The sequence below is a fragment of the Rhipicephalus microplus genome, chromosome 6, assembly GCF_043290135.1.
Source record: "Rhipicephalus microplus isolate Deutch F79 chromosome 6, USDA_Rmic, whole genome shotgun sequence".
Classification (NCBI taxonomy): domain Eukaryota; kingdom Metazoa; phylum Arthropoda; class Arachnida; order Ixodida; family Ixodidae; genus Rhipicephalus; species Rhipicephalus microplus.
In genome coordinates this window covers 31,944,660-31,970,560 of record NC_134705.1, presented here as the reverse complement: position 1 = coordinate 31,970,560, position 25,901 = coordinate 31,944,660, and the positions used below count along the sequence as shown (strand labels likewise).

At 50.3% G+C, this 25,901-nt stretch overlaps 1 protein-coding gene across 7 annotated transcripts in view; it reads left to right on the top strand.

The window, feature by feature from the left end:
* Nucleotides 1–25,901, top strand: part of LOC119167687 (G patch domain-containing protein 2) — a 341,817-nt gene that overhangs the window by 130,956 nt on the left and 184,960 nt on the right. For 2 of the 7 annotated variants that reach the window (XM_037419209.2, XM_037419208.2), the window contains exon 1: nucleotides 25,037–25,517. The exons of 2 other annotated variants lie outside the window; for them this stretch is intronic. The gene's annotated coding sequence lies outside the window, so the exon portion shown is untranslated. 3 more of the 7 variants (XM_037419207.2, XM_075865893.1, XM_075865897.1) reach the window with 3 other exon arrangements.

The following is a 25,901-nucleotide window of genomic DNA, read 5'->3' as shown; positions in this document are numbered from 1 at the left end:
TGGGTAAAAGATGCAGCGTCCAAATCGATGTCATTGCAGTCGTGCAGTAACATGGCATCAAGCATCGTCGTCACTTCACGGCCATGAAGGAGACTGAACGGCGTTCTTCGTGTAGTTTCTTGCTGCGCTGTATTATAGGCGAACGTGATGTACGGTAGAATGTCGTCCCAGTTCTTGTGATCCACGTCAACGTACATACTCAACATGTCGGCAATAGTCTTGTTGAGGCGTTCTGTTAAGCCGTTGGTTTGTGGATGATAGGAAGTGGTTTTCCGATGGGCGGTTCCACTGAGCTCAAGCACTGTCTTCACGAGCGTGGCCGTGAAAGCGGCACCCCGATCCGTTATTATGATTGTTGGAGCACCGTGCCTCAGGACGATATTTTCTACGAAGAATCGTGCGGTTTCAACGGCGGTGCCACTTGACAAAGCCTTTGTTTCGGCATAGCGCGTAAGATAATCAGTGGCGACTATTACCCACTTGTTGCCAGCATGGGAAGTCGGATATGGTCCAAGGAGATCCATTCCAATTTGGGCAAAAGGTGCCGTGGGCACTTGAATTGGTTGTAATAGCCCAGCTGGTTTTAACGGTGGCGATTTTCGTCGTTGGCAATCGAGGCACGTGCGCACGTAATGCTTCACAATAGCTGGAAGTCTTGGCCAGTAGTATTTCTGTTGGATTCTGGCCAATGTGCGTGTGTATCCGAGATGACCAGACGTTGGCTCATCGTGGCAAGCACAAAGTATCTCCTCACGAAGTGACGTCGGAACGACAAGTAGGTGGGTACTTCCTCTGGGAGAAAAGTTCTTCTTATAGAGAACACCACTACGTAAGCAGAATGACGGCAGGCTCCTTGCAAATCTTCTAGGGACGGTTGTTGTCCGGCCATTCAAAAATTCAATAAGAGGAAGCAACTCACTGTCTTCTTTCTGCTTGCACAAAATCGTAGTGGTGTCAACGACTCCTACAAACGCCATACTGTCATCTTCTGTGTCCTCTTCGCGCTTTATCGGTGACCTTGATAAGCAATCGGCGTCGGCGTGCTGCCGTCCGGACTTATACACGACCGTCATATCAAACTCTTGGAGGCGTAAGCTCCACCGTGCGAGCCGACCAGACGGTTCTTTCAAGTTGGTCAGCCAGCAGAGGGAATGATGGTCGCTGACTACGTGGAAGGAACGGCCATATAGGTACGGACGAAACTTCATAACCGCCCATACGACAGCAAGACACTCTTTTTCCGTTGTGGAGTAGTTGGACTCGGCGCGGGAAAGCGTCCTACTAGCATATGCGATCACACGCTCGGCTGAGTCTTGCCACTGGACGAGTACAGCGCCTAAACCCACGTTGCTGGCATCTGTATGGACCATGGTAGGAGCATCCTCATCAAAGTGAGCAAGCACAGGCGGAGTCTGCAGGCGTTGTCGGAGATCGTCAAATGCCACCTGTTGATCGTCGCCCCATGTGAACGAAACGTCTTCTCTTGTGAGTCGTGTTAACGGCGAGGCTATGTTGGAGAAATTGGCAATAAACCTTCGGTAGTATGCGCATAGGCCAAGGAAACGCCTGACTGCTTTCTTGTCTTTTGGTACCGGAAATTTTCTGACGGCCGCAATCTTATCGGGATCAGGTCGAACACCTTCATGGCTCACCACATGGCCTAAAAATTTAAGCTCCTTGAAACCAAAATGACACTTCTCGGGTTCCAGTGTCAGGCCGGCAGACCTTATTGCCCTAAATACCGATAGCAGCCTGCTCAGGTGTTCCTCAAATGTTTTTGAAAAAACAATGACGTCGTCCAGATAGACCAGACATGTCTGCCACTTAAGGCCTGACAGAACGGTATCCATCAGTCTCTGAAATGTTGCGGGGGCTGAGCACAATCCGAATGGCAAGACTTTAAATTCATAAAGCCCGTCAGGCGTTACAAAAGCAGTTTTTTCTCTATCTCGCACGTCGACCTCTATTTGCCAATACCCACTTTTGAGGTCCATTGACGAAAAGTAGCGTGCATACCTCAGCCTGTCGAGTGAATCATCGATGCGCGGTAATGGGTACACGTCTTTCTTTGTCACACGGTTCAGCTTGCGGTAGTCGACACAAAATCGCAAGCTTCCGTCTTTCTTTTTAACCAGCACTACCGGCGATGCCCAAGGACTTCTTGACGGCTGGATGACGTCATCATCGAGCATTTTCTTCACTTGTTCCTGGATTGCTTCACGCTCTTTCGGTGCTACGCGGTATGGGTCCTGTCGTATTGGCCTTGCCGTCTCCTCCGTTATTATCCGATGCTTCGTCAGTGGCGTTTGACTGACCCTCGAGGTCGATGAAAAACAGTCTCTGAACTGGTGAACAAGATCTACTAGACGCTGTCTCTGCGCTGGTGACAAATCCGAGCTTACGTCAATAGGTGGTGAGGCTGACGTGGCTTGCGGCTCGTCCTGTTGTACTACACAGCACTCGCGGATTTCGGTGATCTCGTCGAAGTAGGCGACTGTAGTGCCTTGTGTAATGTGTCGTCGCTCGTTGGTAAAATTCGTCAACAGAACCTCTGCTTCACCGCACACAACGTTGACGATACTTCTGGCAATTGCAACACCGCGAGAGAGTAGGAGCGTCAATACTTGTTCAGCGATTCCTTCTCCAGTATTCTGCTCGCTGCACGTGACTGGAACAAGGCGGCACGATAACGGAGGTATGGTCACATCGTCAATGACTCGTAGGGATTTTCGGTGTAGCGCCGCGCTTTGATCCGCTGAAAAGGTCAGTACACCGTCCGGAATATTGATGATGGCACCATATTCACGCAAGAAATCCATCCCCAAGATTGCCTGCTTGCAACACTCAGAAAGGATAACAAAAGTTGCGACGAAGGATGCATCCCCTATCTTCATTCTTGCGGTGCACTTTCCGGTAGGTGTGAGTAGCTGCCCTCCAGCTCCTCTAATCTGCGGTCCTGTCCATTCCATTCTAACCTTCCTGAGCGTGTCTGCCAGACTCTCACTCATTATCGAGAAGTCCGCGCCAGTGTCGACCAATGCCATGACGTCATGTCCGTCAATCGTAATTGCAACTTCGGCAGTAACAACCCCATCTTTCGTCGATTCATTGAAAATGTGTCTCTCTTCGCTCGGCAGTAATGGGGGATTTTCAGCACTTCGACGATTCGCAACCTTCCCCCCTAAGGTCGCTGCTTTTAGTTTCCCCGGCGTGGACTAGGAGATCTCCCTCTGTGCATGTCAGTGGTGCTCCGTCTAGAGGAGGGAGAAAAACGCCCAGGAGAGGGTGAGCGTGACCGAAACCCAGGAGGAACATCCCGCGGGGTCATGACACTCGTGTCGACGTCAGATGTTCCGTTGAAATGGCGCCGAGGAACCGTAGAAGGAAATCCTTGATACCCTGCGGCGCGATACGGGCAATACCGAACGATGTGGCCTGCTTCCCCACAGTGAAAGCACAGGGGCCTATGATCAGGGGTACGCCAGATGTCAGTTTTGCGAAGTGGTGGCCTCCTCGGCATCGAAGTTTCTCTGTAGTACCAAGGCGCTGTCGGCGGATGTTGCTGGTGGTACTGATGTGGTGTCGGCACGTTCGCTGGCTGTCGGCGGACTACGTCTGCATAGCTTGCCCTGGGACTGCTCGTGTTCGGCTCAGGAAGCGAGAGCGCTTGCCTGATCTCCTGGCGTACAACTTCCGTCACTGAGGCGATCGCGCAGTCATTCGGTTTGACGACGAGTTTCTTGACCTCTTCTTGTACGATTTCTCGTATTAGTTGGCGCAAAGAACCTTCGTCGTGTGTTGTTGCTGTGGTAGAGGCTGCCACGCTGATCGGTGCACTGTGGGTTGGGCGGTCATACTGGCGATAACGTAGATGCAGTGCGCGTTCGATAGATGTCGCCTCCTTGGAGAATTCATCCACACTTGTAGGCGGGTTTCGTACGAGACCAGCGAACAGCTGCTCCTTAATGCCCCGCATGAGGTGGCTAACCTTTTTGGTTTCGGGCATATTAGGATCTGCTCGACTAAATAGCCGCGCCATGTCCTCAACAAACATCGTAACGGATTCATTTGGTTTCTGAATCCGTGATTCGAGGAGACGCTGTGCGATTTCTCGTCTTTCAGTGCTCGCGAACGTGTCGAGAAACTTCTGCCGGAACTCGTCCCAAGACGACCACACGCGATTCGTGAACCACGTTCGGGCTCCGTCTTGAAGCGGAAAATAAACGTAGCCCAATTTCTGTGTGGTGTTCCAACCGTTAACATTCGCTGTGTGCTCGAATTCCTCGAGCCAGTCATGTGCATCCTCATATGCGTTTCCGTGGAAATCAACCGGAAGTCGAGGGTTCAAAACAGTCACCTGTGTCGTGCTGGGGCTGGACATGTTGGGGCCAGTGCTTCCAGGCACCGTCATGCTTTCTGGCACAGTCACGCTTTCCGGCAATGGACCAAACTCCGGGCTGAGGCCTAACAGGCGCCGGCTGCTGCGGTGAACGGGGGTGTCGATGCGCGGAAGTCTTTCTTGACCAGATGCGGGGCTGTTGTCAGGCGTCCCGAACATGTACCCAGCACCTCCACCAGTGTCACAATGCAGAAACAGCAGCAGTCGAATCCAGGAAACTCACTTTAATTGTATTAGAATACTGGCAAACTGATCGGGAGAGAACCTCGTCTTCTTCACTCGCTGCGCGTGTTCTTCGTTGTCCTCTTCGCGCTGCATATTCAATGTGGCATTATATCTCAAAACTTCCTCTTGTAATAGGAGAAATGCGTCTTGGGTGGAGAGGCCATTGCGGAAACCCAGCATAGTGGCTGGAAAAAGGCCGTTGTACTTTATAACGTTTTGGAGCCGATTATGAATAACCCTTTCGCAAAGCTTTCCCATGCATGACGTCAAAGATATGGGCCTGAGTGTCTGCAGGGATGGCTTCTTCCCGGGTTTCGGTATCGTAATAATTTTGGCTACTTTCCTTTCCTCGGGTATCTTCCCTTTGAGCCAATAGTTGTCATTAAAATGGTTTGTCAGTGCCTCTATAACCTTATCGCTGAGGTTCCTTATCATTGCATTTGTGATTTGATCTGAACCAGGGGCAGAATTTCTCTTGGCTGCTTGGGCAGCCGCAAAGACCTCTTCCTTGGTGATTGGGGCGTCGAGTCTCTCGTTTTTCGCACCAGTGTACTGCATTTCAATACTGCAACTATCGGTATTCTCTCCTATGTATCTGTCCTCAAGTGCTTGTATTAACTCCTCCTCTGTGCCCGGAAAATCATGCATTATTCGTTGTAGTGTTCTGTTCGAGGCCGATTTTGATTTTTCTGGGTCAAGCATGTTCCTTAGGATGGCCCAAGTTTTCGCAGTGCTCAGAGTGCCCTGTAGTGAACTGCAGAACTGGATCCATCCCTCAGTTGCAATTTTGTTAGCGTATTGATTTGCCTCCTCTCCTAAAGCAGCGATTTTGCGGAGAAGGTTCCGGTTGAGTCGCTGGTTTTTCCACCTTTTCAGCATACGGCGCCTGCTCTCCCACAGGTGGAGCAGGTGCCTGTCGACTTCAGGAGTCTCTGCTGTTCTTGCGATACGTTTAGATGTTTGTTTGTGAACTGAGATTATGTACTCTGACCATTCCCCAATCGACTCCGGTACAGAGTCGGGTGAGGGATCACGTCGTCTGTATCTTTCCCAGTCAGTGATCACCACGTCTCCTATGACCCTGCATAGTTTTGGAGTTGAAAGGGAAATACTGATTATGTAGTGATCGCTGCCGAGATTCTCTTCCAGGTTTGTCCAGTTAGCGTCGTTAACATTACGTGTGAATGTCAGATCTGGGAACGTGTCTCGACTTACGCTGTTACCCAGCCTCGTAGGTGCTGTGGGTAGAGTAATTACGCTCAATCCTAGTTTGGATACGGCGTGTTCGAGACGTGTTCCTTTAGGGGAATCTCTCGAATAACCCCATGTGGTGCTGGGTGCGTTAAAGTCTCCCAATACCACAAGTCGATCTTTCGCCCCTGCAATACCGATGACATTTTTAAGCAGTGCACCAAAGTCCTCGTGTTTCTCTTTGGGAGGGCTGTATATATTTAATATTACAGTTTTCACGTTGCCTCTCTTCAGAGGAAGAAGGGTGATTATCTGATGATTTATCCGCAGATTTCTATGTGCTCAACCTTTGCTGCAATACTTTTGCTAACCAGCGAGGCTACGCGGGGATAATTTGGATCTTGCAAACAATAATATCCCTGCAGTTTGACCATCTTGGGCCCAACCTCCTGCAGGCATATTACGTTTGGCTGAATTGGTACCGAGTTCATGTAATTTTGGAGTGCTGCGGCGCGCTTGTGAAAAGTGCGACAGTTCCACTGCCAAATCACTAAATGTTCTACACTTTTTATATTATTTTTGGCCATGCTGCATGGTCGTATTCATGCTGTCGCGGCCCGCTTTGGATGGTTTGTCAATACCTGGGGCGGACATGGAGCGTTTGTTTAGTGCCCTCTGCAAGCCTCCTACAGCATCGTTAACATCCTGCCTCTGAATTTTCAGTTCTTCTACGACAAACGTTTTCATTTCCGCCATGAAATCACCTAGAAGTTTATGTAAAGTAGCTATGCTTTCCCTGTTTGCTTGAACCTGCGTCTGCACTAGCTTTACTAGTTCACTGCTTTCTGATTGATTAGCGAACAAGTCTTCGTCTATCGTTTCCGCGCTCTTTTCTGCACTATCCTTCATGTGGGCTAGACGCTCACGCGCCTCTTTATTGCCCACGGTGGGGTTGCCTATCTACCCTGGGTTTTGCATTTTCTTAATTGCATTTTCTAATTTGATTTCCATTGACGAGATGGCCATTTTATACTCTTTCCGCTCCGCAGCCATTTGATTTCTAAGGTGTTTAATTTCTTGTGTTAATCTTTTGTTCTCCTCTAGAATTTTCCTATACTGTGGACTATCAGTTGCAGGAACATTGGGAGGCACTGAACTCGCCCAGCTCACCTTGGTTGGTTGGTTGTTTTGTACGTCCTGCGTACTAAGGCCAGTGGTTGCTGCTACTGCTTCTTCTTTCCTGGCATGGGCGGAGCTTGTTTCCAAGCTGCTGCTCGGTGTTTTCTTCAAGTTTGGCTTGCCTGGGGCCTCCGCAGGCTTGCTAATATTCCGCTGTTGCCGGGTCTTTGATGATCATCTCGATCTTGATCGTGATCTGGAGCTGGATCTAGATGCCTGCCGCGTCTAGAGCGTCGCTTCCTCTCGGTCTGAGCTGAACCAACGAAAATGTTTCTGCTGGTGTTGCTCAAATTGCGGGAAATGCTTCTCGGCATAGGTACACTCTGTTTGTCTTCGAGGCGTCTCCACTCGTGATTTTCGCGGGGCCACATTTTTCAGTTTCTTTTTGCATGATTTGTCTCCTGTAGCATGCTCTTCACCGCATATGGCGCAGTTCAGGGCACAATCATGTTCTTGAGTAGGATCACACGTCCCACACTTGGAGCACACATTGGCGTTCGGAGTCGGGCACACGTCGGTTCGGTGTCCAGTTGATCGACAAATCTTGCAAACCTGTACGGTAGGCTTGTATGGATAACAGATCGCCTCTGCACCCGTAAAATAGACACACCTGGGGAGCACGTCACCCGTAAAAGTTATTATTGCTGACTTCGAAGAGCCCAGCATTCTGGCTCTCTCTATCTTCACCCCTTGTGTCCGTATTCGTAGGTTTGCCATCAGGTCGGCCTGAGTGGTTCCGGGCGGTAGTCCGTGAACGAAGCCTCGCAGCACGTCTTCTGGGTCGGCCACGTATGCATTGAAGGGGTGAATCCGTCCTCTGATTTTCAATTGGTTGATCTCTCTCAGCTTGCCCGCCACTTGTTCGTGTGGCGTGGACAATATTATGATGTTCGATCCGGGGTGGACCCGCAGCAAAAAACTTTCTCCTCCAAAGCTGTTGCGGCAGGCCTCTATCACTGCCATAGAGAGCTCGTATCCAAATAGATTTTTCACTGTGAGGCCCTTGTGTGGTCTCAGGATAACCTTTATGTCTTCCTTTGGAAGGGGCGTCGGTCCTCGGCGTTTTCTTCGCTGGAAATCCTGCTTGACTAGGCTGTCCCGTGCTGCGTCGGCAAGCGGATGGCCTGCTGACTTTTCGTTTTTCTTCTCTAGTCCCTTCTCGGGTTCTTTCTGGCTTTTTTTTAAGGTTATTTTTTCTTCTGCGTGAAAGGACGGTGTGCCAGCCGTCCTCCGTCCAAGTAAGAGCCAGACCCGCGTCGTCATCGTTCTTGTTATCGAGAGACGCGGCGCTGGGCGCTCGCGCGTCGTCACTTGGTTCCTTATTTGACGAGACGCTACTCGCGTCGCTCGGTTGATTCTCCGACACCAGAGATGCGCCGGGAGGGTCTTCGTCAACGTCCATGTAGACGAAGAATTTCTAGGCGTCCTTATGCATGAATGCTCAGTAGAAACAGGGGAATGGGCCAACCTCCGTTTTCCTCTGCGCAAGACGCATAGTCCGAAAAGGAGGTTAAATGGCACTCACCATTGACTTCCAACTCGGTCAGAAAATGTCGGAGAAAGTCGGTCGAATAGTGGTGAGCCAGTCGACGCACCCGTCGCCGCACCGCGCCCGGTTTAGCGTCCCGGCGCCGCCGACCGAAGCCGGTGATACGGTAAGCTGCGTTCGTGCACGTCGTATCTTCAAACGTTGATAATTTCTCGTGAAGCTGGTCCAGGTCCCAGATTTTGGTGTCCTTCAAATCCTCGCAACTTCACGGAAAAGATGACGCACTCTTCTTCAAGTAGACTTGAATGAAATTTCCGCCTGAAAGCCCCATCCGACGAACTTTCACCACAAGACGAGTAATTTCAACAAAGGCAACTCCACTGACTCCAAGAACTGCAACGGCTACTCGAACAAGGACAACGATCAAGTGAAACTATCTCACGAGTACACTTGTGGCTGAAAGGTCATCAGAGACAACATCAATTAAAGAAGCAAAGACAAAGTCGATGCCTAAGCCATCTTCGCAGAAAGCAACGTCGACAAAATTTTCTGCACCAGTTCTCAAAGCCAGAGACTGGTGTGCGGACGCACACCCATCGCGCTCCGCTGCGAATGCCAATTCTGACCGGTCAACGGCCTCGGATCTTCCTGAACTGCACGGACGCTCTTCCGCGAAGTTCACCTGAACATTTCGACACCTGGTTCACCAAGGTGGGCTCGTTTTTCATCATTTTAGAGGCATTTTTGCTGCACCGGCGAGCTAGGCCTAGGCGAGGTTAGGCCAGCCTCCCCGCCTACGGCGCTCGCACGCCAGCTGCGAGATGCCGCAGCAGATTGCCATGGAAGGAGACGACGTCACCCCTGAGAAATTACAAGGAAACGGATGGTTCTCCGTTCTAAAAAGACGGCAAGAATCGCGCGCGAAGTCACACGCAGCCCGCCAATCTGGAACGCAACGAGGCGCGACAGCGACGCCTAACGCTACTCTACGACGCGTCGCAGCTGCGAGCCGACTGCCGGCGATGCCACGTAGTCACAATCGAGTCATCGTGCGACCGAGAGGCGGCCTCAACGTGCAAGCCTGCCGCCCGCACAGGATTCTCGCCGCACTAACCATGGCAGCTCAGCTAGCGCCGTCGGTAACGGAGGAGGACATTATTTGTCCCAACTCGATGCAAAACATTTTTGTCGTCAGTACGCCCAGTGCTACTAATGCAGCAGCGTACAGTCGAGTAACCGAGATAATTCTCACCGACCAGAGACACCCGGTCACGACCTACCTCTTACCTGCCGGTATCACGAGCCGAGGCGTGATTCGTGGCGTCGACACTGACTTTGACGACGCCGCACTCAACCGCATGCTAATCCAACCGCGCAACTCAAGCCTACTGGGAGCGCGTCGCATCAAGAACACTGAAACTGTGATTCTGATATTCAACGGGCTCAAAGTGCCCAACTACGTCTACTGCGGCCAGGTCATCTACCGCTGCACGTTGTACAAGCGCCAAATAGACACCTGCCGTACCTGCGGCCAAGTGGGCCATCGCCAAGACGTGTGCCCCACTCCTTCAACCAAGGTCTGCGACCACTGCGGTCACTTACCAACGGACAACCCACACGTGTGCAACCAACCAGTGTGTGCCTTATGCGGTGAAGCACACCGCACGGGCGACCGCGAATACCAACATCGCTACCAGCTGCCTTACCTGGTGCGCCGTTGTCGTCAGCGCCGTCGCCGACGAAAGCAAGCCCAGCAGCAAACACCCACCCCAGCAACCAGCCCGGTTCCTGCCAAGACCACCGAACCGCAAGGACCTCCTCTAGGCCCACGAAATCCTACTCCCACTGACCAGCCTACCTGGGCTGACAAGGTGGCATGCAAAGGTGAGGCCCACGCAGCGCAACGTCAGGTACACTCGCCACAGCAACCTGACCCAGAACTAGCACAGTTAAAACGCATGTATGCGGAGCAGGCTAAAGAAATCCAATCGCTTAAAGAAGAGCTAGCAAAGCAACAGGCCCCCGAATCGCGCGAGAGTAGCATTATCAGCGGCCCCGTCTCGATACGCGGCGCTAAGAAACGGGCAGGCCTGACGCTCCAGGCCGAAAAGCAATCCAAATTTGACCGCTTTACAGCCAATATATACGCGATACTAGAGCAGTACCGCGCAGAAACCACGGCCGAGTATAGCGCTTTCAACGCTAAACTAGAGAGCATGCAGAAACAACTTATCGAGTTGGCTGCATGGCCAGCACAAATAGACGCGAGGGCTAAGGTGTTGGAGGAGGACCTGGCACGCAGTAAGCGCGCTGGGCTAATACCTAGGCCTTAAAATGGCGTCGTCACAATCATTCACAATTTGGCAATGGAACGCAAGTACCCTCCGTACCCGGAAAGAAACGTTACAACAATTCATTGGCTCTATGACCCAACGACCGTCCGTCATTCTCCTGCAGGAAACGCGTATCGACCGATTCGCTCTTCGCGGATACAGAGTCGAGGCCGTCTGTGGGATTAAAGCTCGAGGAATAGCCGCCTGTGTGGCTAAGCCTTATGCTTACACGACACATGCAGTACGCCCAGACCTCAAAATAGAGCATCAGATGATAGAGATCATCCCCAACGCTAACATTAAGCAATCGGTATTTATCCTTAACGTGTACAGTTCACCTTCACACAGCACAGAAACATTCACCACACTACTAACTAAAGCGACGCAGATAGCAGGCAACCATCCCCTCATCATCGCGGGGGACTTCAACGCCCCCCATGTAGAATGGGGTTACAATCGCACAACACGGAAATGACGCCACTTACAAACACACATCACTCAACACAATCTCGTGTTACTTAACGACCTCTCTACCCCCCCACACGTAGGTAACTCAGTGTCACGGTACTCATCCCCTGACCTGACCCTAGCACGCAACGTTTCGAATCCCACATGAATTAATCTGAAAGCTAACCTCGGTAGCGATCACTTTATCTGTAGCACAACAGTCAATATAGGCAGCCTCGAGCCCAGAGACTTTAAAGTAGTAGACTGGAACTTCTTTAGGCAAATACGCAAACAAGACACCAACCATTACTCTTCACTCTCTGAACTCTTTGCGAGACTACAGCGGGACGTAAAACAAGCTACCAAAAATATTTCTACAACACGCAACATAGACCACATGGACAGCCACCTCGCACATCTCCTGGAGGCTCACAAAAGTCTCCAAGAAAGATGGAGAATGCATAAACTCAATCGTAGGCTACGAAAAAAAATCGCATTACTCAACCGACAAAGCGAAGAGTACAGTCACACACTAGCACGCAGTCAGTGGAATGAGGTGTGTAATTCGATTGACGCACGCATGAGAAAGGGTCTGAAATGGGACCTTCTCAGGCATCTGCTCGGCGACAAGCCCACCAAGTCAGAGCAACGACTAACTCTAGATAGACTGTTACACAAAGCGCGAGGACAGCAACTTACCGACGCGCAGATTTTAGATGCTACAGCAGCCCGGTATCTATGCACAGAACCTACCTCACATGAACACTGTCCACCTTACGCGGGGGCCACAGACGACCCATTTGAGCAGGCTATAACTAGCGCTGAAATACGCGCGGTAATAGCAGAGCTCAATACTAAGTCAGCCCCGGGTCATGACGGAGTCACCAACAAGCTACTCCGCAACCTGGCTGACCATGAAATTGAATCACTAGCCACCCACATGAATGAGGTTTGGGAGCAAGGGAGCGACCCGCCAGAATGGAGGGCCGCGACCGTCATACTCATTCCCAAGCCGAACAAACCCCTGTAACTCGACTCTCTATGCCCCGCCGCAGTGGTCTAGTGGCTAAGGTACTCGGCTGCTGACCCGCAGGGCGCGGGTTCGAATCCCGGCTGCGGCGGCTGCATTTCCGATGGAGGCGGAAATGTTGTAGGCCCGTGTGCTCAGATTTGGGTGCACGTTAAAGAACCCCAGGTGGTCCAAATTTCCGGAGTCCTCCACTACGGCGTCTCTCATAATCATATCGTGGTTTTGGGACGTTAAACCCCACAAAATCAATCAAATCAATCGACTCTCTACGACCCATCTCCCTCACATCCTGTGTGGGTAAAGTCATGGAGCACGTCATTCTCCGTCGAGTCACAAAATACTCAGAGCGAAAACACCTCTTCCCATTCAATCAAGTAGGGTTCAGGCCGGCTATGGCCACGCAGGACGTACTTCTCATGCTGCAGGAGACGTTACTTAGAGTAAGGAGCAAAGACCTCAGAGCAATCCTAGCTCTTGACTTAGAGAAAGCTTTTGATACCATAAGCCACGTTCATATACTACACGAGATTCAGGAGGCAGGCTTAGGCCGCCGTTTCTACGAATACGTCCGCTCTTTCCTAAGAGCCAGAACGGCCACACTTAAAGTTGGGGATCTCAAGTCACACACCTACAACCTAGGCCCGCGCGGCACCCCGCAAGGGTCGGTGCTCTCACCGTTTCTTTTCAATTTAGCCCTCAGGCAACTTTCGCAAAAGCTGAGACACATCGAAGGCGTAGAACACGCGCTCTACGCCGACGATATTACTATTTGGCGTACTGGAGGGAGCGATGGACAAATTGAAGCGAGCCTTCAGGAAGCAGTCACTGCAGTACAAACATTTTTAAAGCCCACGGGCCTCAGACTATCGGCATCTAAGACCGAGTTGCTGCTTTTGCCACCACAGTACGGCCGCACCAAAGCTGAACCTACCATACACCTCTCCACAATAGATGGCTCGGTTATCCCGATAGTGTCGTCGGTTCGAATTCTGGGCGTTACCCTACAGGAGAATGGCAAAAACGACTTAACCATCACACATCTCACCAAAAAAGCTGAGGCAGTCATGCACCTCGCCCGACGCGTCGCTAATAGACACGCAGGACTCACAGAAGAAAGCTTACTACGCATCTTTCATGCGTTCTTAATGTGCCACGTTCACTACGTTGCCTGCGCTCACCCGTGGAGCAAAGGCGATGAAACTAAAGTAGACAACCTCATCCGAAATTGTACAAAACGAGTACTTGGTCTACCCATGTCCACAAGCACGCAGCGCCTGCTATCCCTTGGGGTACATAACACGTTCCAAGAAATCATCGAAGCACAAAGAATGGCCCAACTCATACGCCTGTCTTCGACAGCTGCGGGTCAGGAACTCCTCTCACACATAAGTCTTTCTATCCCAACTCAAGTCAACGAACCAGAACCATTACCGCAACACCTTCACGCTAAAATCACAGTGCTACCCTTCCCCAGGAACATGCACCCGGTGCACAATCAGGCTCGAAGAAGGGCACGAGCTCAATCCTTACTAAAAGCGGCCAACCTACACGCGACAGACGTGGTTTTCGTAGACGCCGCTAAATACGTGGACAAACCCCACTTTGCAGCTGTGGCGGTCGCCCCAGACGGAAAAGCTCTTAATGCTCTTACCGTAAAAACACAGAAAGCCTGCGAGGCTGAACAAGTGGCCATTGCCCTAGCTCTAGCACTCCCTCAGCGCGACACAATATTTACCGACTCTAAACCCGCTGCACTGGCATACCGCCGTGGTACACTTTGCCAGGCGGCATTAAGAGTTCTAGCATCTGTTCAGATAACTGTAGACAAGCATATCCACTGGTTCCCTGGTCATGAAGGGATCAACGTTCAACCAGGGGTCCCCAACGGTAATGAGCTGGCCCATAACCTCGCGCGTGATCTTACGTGCCGCGGGGGGTCGCGGTCCGGCTCACTGGCTGGGGACACCAACACGCACCGGGAGCCACTCCTATCATATCATGAAATTTGCTCGCACTATAAGTTATTTAGAAAGGAATTCCCCTCACCTCACTCAGCACTAAATAAAGCACAACAATTAACGCTTTGACTGCTGCAAACGCACAGTTACCCCAGCCCCTATATCTGCAGCAAATACCTACCAGATATAGGGCCAGAATGCCCCAAATGTCAAAATTCAAGGTGCGATTTAAGTCACATGCTGTGGCAGTGTCCCGTGCTAAACGCTAGCTTCGGGTCCCCTGCCACCGAGGACGACTGGTTCAACCACCTCAGGAGCCCCGACAGGGCCCTTCAACACCAGGCCGTCCAGAAGGCCCAAAAGGTGGCTGGCGAGCTCCGACTCCCAGTCCCCACATGGGCGGAGCCACCGGGCTGGCCCCTGTAAGGGGTGCCCAGTCCCCTTCAGGACCTTTATTAAAGTTAATTCTCTCTCTCTCTCTCAAAGCCATGTCTGCGATCCAACAAACTGAGAGAACGCCACAGAAAGTTACGAAAGAGACATGAAGCTACTACGTATACAACGGAGAAAAAAAGACATCGTCCCATCGTCCTCGGTTCTCACGTGCTCCGACTAGAAGCAAAGCATCTATTGCCACGACGGCGCTGGATCCGATGCCAAAGACATCCGTCAATCCAATGCTACACAGATTTCAAGCCTTGTTCGTTTTTCACAAGACCTCAAGTCGTGTCATCATCAGTGGAGATGTGCAGGGCAGGGTTATGCTATCCAGGGCACAACAGCCAGCCGCGTCCACCAGAGCTACCTTAGATATGACCGGACTGCTGCCCTATACTGTGAAGCTTTTGTGCGAGTTAAGAAACTCCCTCCTGAAATCGAACTACCACGCATTTTGACATTCTTCACTTTACGCTTTCTGGAACTACCGCGCATTTTGACATTCTTCACTTTACGCTTTTTGTTGTTTTGTTGATTGTAACTCGCGCATTCTTTCGGGGGGACGTATGAAGGCATGGTAGAAGCCGATGAAGAAGACGTGCTTGAGAATAAACATGGCGTATGAGCCGGGCCACGTCACCCAGTCATCATAGCGTCATATATATATATATATATATATATATATATATATATATATATATATATATATATATATATATATATATATATATATATATATATATATGGGGAAAGCAAGAGTGCTTACTACTAATTATTAAAAAAATAAACATAGGCACAGGTAAGTGTATTTATTAAGACATAACTGTCTCACAGGGCCCGGAGATAGACGTTCACAAGTCACCTTCACGTTCTACACGTGCCGATACATCGCTGAGGAAATCATTAAAAACAACCCAATGAACTTTGTTCACCACAGTCGAGTGAATAACTCCGTTTGCGGACATGCATGCTACAATATTAAAAGTTCGCTCCTTTTGTCGTTGTGGTCATGTGCACAGCTGGTTGTCCTTTAGCTGCCCTGCCGAATTTCCTAGAACATTGAAGTTAGTTCCAAACTAATAGAAGCGGCAAACACGCGGTCCATCAGACGGCAGCCACTCTGCGTACAGCACGAGGCTGTGCTTGATATCGTCAAGGTTGTGATCTGTAGGCCTCTGCGTCACTAGCTTCATCAAGTAGGAGTGGGCATCCATCGAGCGATCGACTGTGCTTGCACTGATTGTTACTCCTAAGATTTCTACCTCCAGGGCCTCCTTTATTTGCTTTAATGTAAATGTACAGTTTTCGTGGACAATTCGCCTCAAAGTATTCACGACGTGATCTCCAAACTTCCTTTTTGAACCCCCACCATGCTTTGATGTTTCTCTGTCGGTAGCGGGAATCGATCTTGCTGTTTTAATGTTGATGTCTAGAGCGTCGGCCAGTTGCTTTAAGTCACCGCCACGCCTGTACACGTACAGAATCCTAGCCCTGTCGACCACCGAGACTGCTGTTTTTTTTTTTTTTTCACGAGGTTCGTCGGGGTTCTTAAAGTGTGGTCCCCATTTCCGTCCTGCCGTGACTTCAAGCAAAGCTCTCTTCTAGTCTGCAAATATGCCCGTATGAAAACACACGTGTTTCAAGCAAACACGCTTCAGGTACACTAAGCGTCGTCTGTTACATGAAAACCGGAGTATCTCCTTGGATGCTTTTATAACAACTTATTTCCACATGAACCTGATTAAATGCAAGTTAAGTATTTTAAGTGGTTATTTCAGATTTGAAGAACGAATGAATATTATCCGTCGGTCACTGTTCTCACTGGGCTGAGCAGACGACTGCGGAAGCCTCAGTTAATAAGTAGCCAAATGCCGTCTGCTGAGCAGACGACACGAATCTATGCATATGCGATGGTGTATATGGTTAGCCGGAATAATGCTGCAGCGATGAAATATAAACTAACATGGACTCTATGAGCAAATATATTAAGCACCCTTAAATGAAATTACTACTCACCGTTTTTTCTTTGAAGTCATGACACCAAAACGTTAAGGGGAAATAGCGCTGCGAACTTCATTTCATAAGCGCTAGCATGTATAGGCGAGAGAAAAGTTCTTCCTGTGACGTCATGTTTACGTTATTCCGACATTTATACTATATAAAGTGGCACACTATGCGTTTCTAGCGCATGGATTAAACTGACTGGCACCTGAATCAAAGTCATTGGTAATTGGATTAAACACGGTGACACTTGGATTAAACTCACTGGCACGTGGCATCATTGTGTTGGCGCTTGGAATAAATGTATTGGCGCTTGGATTAAATGTTTGGCAGATGGCTTAAGCTCGACGCTGAGATTATTTGAATGGCGTGCAGATTATTTAGGCTGGCACTTGGATTAAAGTGAGCGAGAAAAGCTGCAGTTTTGAGCCCTCACACTGTCGAAAAGATGAAATTTACAGCGCGCATTTGTATATAGGCACGCTATGTTCAGCTTCACCAACTGTAAGCATTCGGCGCAGGGCTACCCAGGACTTTTTTTTTTTAGGGGGGGGGGGGCAGCAGAGCGACTAACTTTGGCAATTGGTGGTTGCTGTGAATAAGTGTAAATATTATGACGTCTGGGTTGAGACAGCTTTTATTCAGGCAAGGGCTCAGCAGCGAACCGGCACTATGAGACTGAGCGCGCACACACCCGATGATGATTGTGACAGGGACCCAGACGGATGATGATGATTATGAAAATGCATATATGAGAAGAAGCGCATAATGAATGCCCACACTGATTCACCCCACATCGAAGCGGCCAACCTAGCCGTGGCAAGTCAATGTGGCAGAGAACGTCGCCTGAAGGGTTTCATGCGAGACAGTGCACGATCTGTGTGGTGCGGTGACGGTGGTCTGTTGGGATGACAAGTGGGGTCACACGATAATTAACGAGCGAAGTCTGCTCCATAACTATGTAAGGCCCAATGAAGTGTGGCTGAAACTTGACGCACAAAGCAGGTGTACGAATAGGTGTAAACAGGAGCACCTGATCACCACGTCGGAAGAATACGAGGCGATGGTATGCGTCATAAATGATTTTCGATCTTGCTGTTGCGCTTCCGTGTTGATGCGAGCGCGATCGCGACACCGGGAATACGGGAAACGTATTCCTCGCTGGAAAACGGAGACGAGTTCACGTCACTGTTGAAAAAGGAAACGTTGAGGAAGAAAGTAGGGGAACGTCCATAAACGAGGTAGAATGGCGAATAACCAGTGGTGCGCAGAAGGCCGTGTTGTAAGCAAAGGTGAGGAATGGTAGGAGAGTATCCCAGCTTTTGTGATCTGGACTGATGTAGACGGCTATTATATCAGCAAGAGTACGGTTAAACCTCTCAGTGAGACCATTGGTCTTAAGGTGGTAGCTCGAAGCTGTCTTGTGTGTTATTCCAGAGGACCGCAATACTTCATTTAGCACTTCTGGCAGGAGCGCCATTCCAAGCTCATTCAGCAATACACGAGGGGCTCCATGGCGCAGAATGATGGCGTGCAGAACGAAGTCGGCAACTTCCGATGCAGAGGCAGTAGATACAGACGTTGTCTCACCGTAGCGTGTCAAATAGTCTATGGCGACCATTATTCATCGTTTGCCAGTAGATGTGACGGGAAGAGGTCCGTAAAGGTCGCTACCTACAACCTCAAATGGCTTTGTGGGGCACGGAATTGGGTGTAGAGGCCCGGCCGGTGCAGTTTTCTGGATTTTACGACACTGGCATGGGACACAGGAACCGACGTAGCGCGTGATGCTAGTAGAAATACCGGGCCAGTAGAAGCGACTTCGAATGTGATCGTGAGTTTTTTTTAATACCAAGATGTCCGGCAGTCAAGTCGTCGTGGAAGGCTTTAAGCACGTCAAGTCGAAGAGAGTGTGGGAACACGGGAACCCAGCGTTGACCATCAGGGTGGTATATGTGACGGTACAGAACTCCATTCTCCTAAATCGCAAGATTTCACGACGATGCCGCGCGTTAGGTGGATGGGAAGTTCCTGAGAGCTGGTCCATAATGCGCCTACAGCACGGATTAGACAACTGGATGGCACGAGTGAAGTTTGCGCTTGTCGTCCGATAATAGCTGGTCTATTGAAGTGAGCGCGGGTGCCGAGGTTTGACCGATGCTGATCTGGGTATTTGGTAGCGGGCAGCGCGAAATGGCATCGGCGTCTTGGTGTTTTCTACCTGAATTGTAAGCGATATCGAAGTCATACTTCTGTAAACGTAAAATCTACTGACCCAAGCGTCCAGACAAGCTCTTCAACGTGGAAAGCCAGCATAGGGCGTGGTGATCCGTAACGATCGTGAAATGACGGCCATGGAGATAGGGACGGAACTTTTGCACTGACCAGACCACAGCCAAGCACGCCTGCTCAGTTATGGTATAGTTCTTCTCGTTCGTGGTTAGTACTCTACTAACATAAGCAACTACTCTCTCTTGTGGAGAGGCGTCGAGTCGGAGCAGAACGGCGCCTATACCGCGGCCGCTAGCGTCTGTATGTAGGATGGTTGGTGCGGCCTTATCAAAGTGGCGGAGTACAGGTTCGGACGTGAGGGCACACTTTAACAGGTCGAATGCCGTTTGACATTCTTCCGACCACAAGAAGGAGACGTCGGAAGCAAGAAGCTGGTGCAGTGGAGCCGCTATTGATGCGAAGTTTCGTATAAAACGGTGAAAGTAGGAGGCGAGACCTAGAACACTTCGCAACTCCTTCGGCCTTTCGGGGTGCCGAAAGCGAAGCACCGCAGCAATTTAGTCCGGATCCCGCCAAATTCTGTCTTTGGTCACGACGTGGCCCAAAACCTTGATAGCTTTTGTGGCGAAACGGCATTTTTTTTGTAAATGTTGTTGAGTTGGCGACCAGCGGCGACAAGGCACGTCAGAACGTTATCTAAACGCTGTAGGTGCTGAGGAAACGTTGACGAAAAAATGACGATGTCGTCCAAGTAGCAGAGACAGGTCTTTCATTTGAGGCTGCGCAGCACGGTATCGATCATGCGCTCAAATGTAGCGGGCACGTTGCACAACCCGAAGGGCATAACGTTTAATTCGTATAGCCCGTCAGAAGTTGCGAATGCCGTTTTCTCTTTATCCTCTTCGTGCATAGGAATTTGCCAGTATCCGGAACGCAGGTCGAGGCTGGAAAAGTATTGCACGCCTTGTGGAGAATCAAGGACGTCGTCAATGCGAGGCATTGGGTACAGATCCTTGCGAGTTATCTTGTTGAGCGCCCTGTAATCGGCGCAAAAGCGCACGGAGCCATCCTTCTTACGAACCAGAACCATAGGCGACGACCAAGGGCTAGACGAAGGGCGAATTACCTCTCGTTTGAGCATGTCAGCTATGTTTTCTTCGATAATTTTCTCTCAGCAAGAGACACGTGGTAGGGCCGGCGGCGCACAACAGAGGTTCCAACTGTGTGGATTTGATGCATTGTAGTAGTAGTGCGGCCCAATGTCGAGGACTAAACATCGAAGGAATTTGCATGTTTCTTTAACAAAGCAAGTAGCTGCAGCGTCTGTGAAGGTGTCAAGTCGTCGCTAATGGCTGCAGTAAAGGCGGAAGAAGAAGCAGGCTCACCTTTAGGGTTGTCGTTGGAGGAGACGGCATGAAGTGGCACGACGCACGCAGGCTCGGGATCCGTCACGCAGGCCACCGTGGTGTTCTGGAGAAGTAGAATTTCTTCGGATGTTGTATTCACAGCGGTTACAAGTGCAGAACCATTGAGAAACCGAACTACACCGGGAGCGAGAATGATGCATTTACCGACGCAACTAAATCATGGTGAGTCCAACACGTCACCATGGTCGACGTCTTTGGAGGTAATAGGTACAATTCGCTCTTGACCTGGTGGTAATTCGGTATCTTCCGCAGCTGTCAAACTAAGTGGCCTCTGCGGGTCGTCGTTGAGCGTGCAGTCCGTGTCGGTGAGGTGGACGACGCGTTGGCCACAGCAAACAGCCGCGGAGGCAGAAGAAAGAAAATCCCACCCTAAAATTAATTTGTGAGAGCAGTCAGTCAGGACGGCGAAGTGAATGTGCTGTCGGATACCATCAATAAAAACGCGGGCTGTACAGAAGGCGAAAGGGTGAATGGTTTACCCCTGGGCAGCAACCAACGTAGGTCCATCGTAAGGAGTCATCACTTTTTTCAGACGTTTGCCTTAATCAACGCGCATAACAGAAAATACCGCACCCTAGTCCACCAGGGCATCCACGTACACTCCTTCCACAACCACCGAAATCATGTTGCAGGGGCCTGGTGGAGGAATATCAGTCCTAGTTCGGAATGCAGTTTTCCCCCCAAAAAAAACTGCATCACTTAGTTTTCCGAATGACTGGCAGTGACGAATGAGGCAGGCCGAAGTGGGGAAGAGGAGCGGCGAAAGGGTGATGGTGAACGGCGTCTGGAGTTCCGGCTGTTCCGAGGTGCGCTCGATACGGGCGGAAAGGGAAACCAGCGTGTAGGTGATGAATGACGTTGACCTGGATAGTAAAAAGTATCTCGTTCACGCATGTTGTAACCGTGGCGCTCGTCTTGCTGGCACTTGCGGCAGAATGGAGAAATGTGTCCACGATACCCACAGTAATAGCAAACTGGGCGAGATGAGCGCCAAGGGGAAAAGTAGAAACCATGCGGAGTACCTGAGGAGAGTGCCGTCAGGTGTGCCGAGGAAGGGTCAGGCGGGATCGAATGAAAGTTTGGGGGGGGGGGGGGGAGAAGCGGCAGCGACCGACGCGTACGGTGGTACCGGCAACGTCGTCTTTACCTTGCTGGGAGGCATAGCAGTTCAGAGATGTCAGTTCCTCCCTGATAATGTCGCGTAATGCCGCTCCAGTAGACTGAGGAGAACATGGTGGAGAAGGTGTGAAACCCATGTTCTGCAACTATCCACGTATTATGTCTCTTATCAGGTCACGGAGAGGTCTGTTTGATTGTTCGCCTATGTCTGGTTGTAGACGAACCGAGAACACAGTATCGAGGCGCTGACATGTCGTGACGACGTCGGCTATGGTAGCCGTGTTCTGAGCTACCAGCGCATCGAAGGCAACAGGGCCTATACCCTTCAAAATGTGGCGTACTTTGTCGGACTCAAGCATAGATGAATTGGCCCGCCAGCAGAGCGCAAGAACGTCCTCGATGTACGACGTGTACGACTCAACGGAATGTTGTTGGCGAGTGTCGAGGGTTCTCTTCGCGACTGCGGACCGAATGGCCGGTGTGCCGAAAACGTGACGGAGCTGCCGCTCGAAGGTCGCTCAGTCGGGTATGTCGATGATGTGGTTAAAGTAACACGTTTTCGCGACACCGGTCAAGTAGACAGAGACGTAACGGAGCTTGGCGCTATCATCCCGGCGATTACCAACACTCACGCGGCTGTACTCATCGAGCCAGTCCTCCACGTCTTCCCAACGACGACCGGCGAAGAGAGGGGGATCACGCTGGTGGCTGTGTACGTAAACAGGGGGCACGGCTGAAGACGGCGGGGAAGAGATGGCAGCAGCGCCGGCAGGCTCTGTGACATGCTGCCAGACAGGGGGGGGGGGGGGGGGGGGGGGGCAATCGGCGGCCTGAACGCAGCTCCAGGGAGTCGAGCGAGGTGGGAGAGGACCGAAAATCCACCTGCACACGTATGACGTCTGGGTTGAGACAGCTTTTATTCAGCCAAGGGCTCAGCAGCGAACGAGCAGTCTGAGACTGAGCGCGCACACACCCGATCATGATTGTGTAGATGAGGACAGGGACCCAGATTGATGATGATGATTATGAATATGCATATATGAGAAGAAGCGCATAATGAATGACCACAATCTTTTAGTATACCCTGAAAAATGAAATTACGAAAAAAATTTGTTGTGTAGGGGGTTCAGCTTTCCTTCCTCTTCCCTCTACGGCCTCCAGGTTCTCCGTGCGTTTGACATGGTATATCTTTTTTTTTTAATTTCACAGCTTTCTGGGCACAACTAACTTCCAATAAATCGGCTCAGTTATATTTAATATTGTAGATACCTGCCCAACCAAGAAAGAGTCAAGACAGAAGAAATCATATGAAACACGCACTTTCTAGGTAACTTTCGATCTCTCACAAGGACTTTTATGAAGCTCAAATTCAGCAGATTGGCGTGTCATACTTCAAGGGTAATGACATCATGTGCTAGACAAGAATTATGGGCAGTTACGAAGAAATCTGCATCAAAAAAGCTCACCGGAGAAGCCGAAGCCCATAGCAGTTCCTGCACGCGGCGCGCGGCTCTTTTAGTACTATTCGACTGTAGCGCTGCCGCTACGGGCAACGCGGAAGGTATCAGGCAGCGAGGCGCGGTCACGACTCACGCCACTCAACACTTCTAGTACACTCTGTCACAAAACACATACCAGTTTCTAGAACAGCAATAGTCTTGATACCAATCACGCCTGCTCGTTATTAAAAAAGACCGTGTAGCAGCACCTAATGCGGATCATGGTTAATTCGAATTGACACTGATCGCTATTAAAAGCAACGTTTCCAGAACTAGGTAAGTTGCAAAACTCCCCGCGACAGATGATCTGTCACACAGCGTCAAAACAACTTTCGGTTTGGTGACGCTCGCGGCGCAACAAGCTTCCGCTAGCAGACAAAAAACGTGCAGTCGTCATGGCAAGGCGCAGTGGCGGCTGTTCTGAAAGAGCTTTGCCAACAGTATATTATCGGGATTTCTTGTTGTGCTGCCACAGAAACTTTATACTGCGTGATATTTTAGTGGTGTAAGGCAAATACAGCATAACTATGGCTTGCTGAACTGCCCACGATAAACGATGCTTGAGGTCATAACATACGACTCTGTCCGTTAGTTGCTAGTTCGTGTATGTTCGCAATTAATTTTTAGGCGCACACAAAACCCAACTAAAATGTCTTTTATCCTCGCTTGTGACTGTGTTTTTCGTGCCTAAAATAAATTTCAACTATGTGGCGCAATCCTGTGGCTTTCGTCTGGTTCTGTAGACAGCTTTTTTTTTTATGCCAATCACATTTTTTTAGCAATTAAGGCCGTCAAAAAGCTGCGTGTGCGGCGCTTTTCTTAAGCATGTCTTCCCTCTGCTTCTTCTTGAGTTCCTCTAATGAAACCTGTTAACACAGCTGAAGCCAAAGCTTCGAGCAGGGACCACACTTTGGGGTATCGGTGAGCACTTCGCAGTCATTATACTTACGAGGCTTAATTCCTGCTGACGCATTGGGACACCATGAACTCACTTTCAGCTTTTCTATGTCCTTCAAAAGTTCGGCCAATTGGGTGATGGTATCTGCATTGCCGGGCGACTTGGCTAAGCGATGGTGACTGCTACTAATGGCGACTGTCAAGTCTTCTGCGACGACTACGCATTTCTCCACAAAAGCGCTCTTTTTTCTTCTTTGAGCACTATAAGCACCACAAGACGTCTTGTCTCGCCATTCTCAACAACTTGCCGCCAACATGCAGCAAGCAAACAAACGTTTTCTATGTCTTGAAGTGAAATTATGACGCCACTCGTTCACGGCCGGCATGTCGAAACTTATTTCACCGTCTTCAAGATCAGTGCTCAGAGATAGTCTATTCTTTTTCGTGGATGATATTCTAGAAAGTACCCCACTCCTATTGGGCAGCTTTCGCTTCTTTTTCGTGGGTTTTGACAGGAAAGCGGGCAAATTTGGGATATCCGTGGAACGCATCTTCCGATGAGGTCCCACTATACTCTGGTGATTTGTACCTTCTTACTATCAATGATGGGAGTGAAAGTCCTCAGGATGTCCTCCTCATGAACGTGCATATCACACACGAGATGTGCTGGGCAGTTTCTTACCCGCACAAGAAATAGCGTGGTAGCATGCATCTCATTGCTCAGGTACACACGGGGCACAAAGGAAATGTCGTGGTGTCTCTCATTTCCTGTAGCCACTCATACAGCCGGGAAATAACACAACATGTGGGCATGATGAAACACGCAACACATACAAAGTAGAAGAGGGCACGCTGTAGCACAAAACTTTTCACGCAGAAAAAGGCCTCCACGGATAGCGACGCACTGAAACATGCCCAGCCGACGGAGGTTACGGGAGTAACACAAGCGAGCATGCAGTGAGTGAATCCGGATGCGACAGCAGCGCCGCATTTGTCTCTGGCAGCGGCGGCGCCGCGCAACATCGCTCAGTTTTGCAACTTACCTAGCAAAAGTGCCCGTGCGACACCGGAAACTTCATCAGCTAGCGGCGCCACGGCGCGAATAGCACGAGAACCGAAGCGTGCGCGGTCATTCGTGGTGTCTCCATACAGACTGGTAGGTGTTCTGTGATCACACTCTGTGGTGGCGAAATTGACAAGCATAGTCAGCATCAGCCTAATTTTATAGGGGAGGCGCTTGTTTTTGTTCAGATACTTTGACACTTTATTGCAATGTAAAACATCATGCTGAAGGAAGCTTGAACCGCGGTAGCGGTTTCAAAGGTAGCGGCTAAAACTAAGGTCGAAGGGAGCGCCACACGATCTTCTCTGGTATCACTACCGTTTCGTCTACATTCGTCGTCGACTTTTTGTGTTGACTGTCGTGTCACTCGAGTCGTCTTGAGGTTATTGCAGAAGCGAGCGCGGTTAGCTGCGTGTAAATACCGTGTGTTCTTCGTCCAGCCGCAGATACGGTGTGCCGAGCCTGGCTTGAAACCCGCTACGCCGACAGGTGTTCAGAGAGGCCGCGAAACTGCAGCAGCAGCAGCAGCCGACCAGTGCGCCATGTCACGTCGCTCGAAGACACTCTGGTGGCAGTGCTGAAGCGGAGAGGTAATGCTTTACTCCAATCATCTTTCGTCTTGTGTTGTTGACCCCGTACGTAGACTTGGCGTACGTAAACGCTCGAACAGCACCACACCTCGTTGAAGGCGCAGCTGTCTGTCTCGCAAATATTTAGTGTCTCATGCTTGAGCGCTACTCAGTTCTGTGTCGCCTCGGCTACGCTAGTTCTTGCTCGTTCCGGTGCTTTTTATTGCACTTGGACGCTGTCGTGAATGCCCCAAAGAGTAGCTTTTTCACGATATATCAGATGTTGCAAATGGTCTCTTTTGTTGTTCATTTTTACTCTGATCAACTGAAATAGGTGCTCCAGATGATGAAGTGTACTCGCTGCTGGTAACCGAGGTATCCGTCGAGAGTAATGTCTGCCCAAGG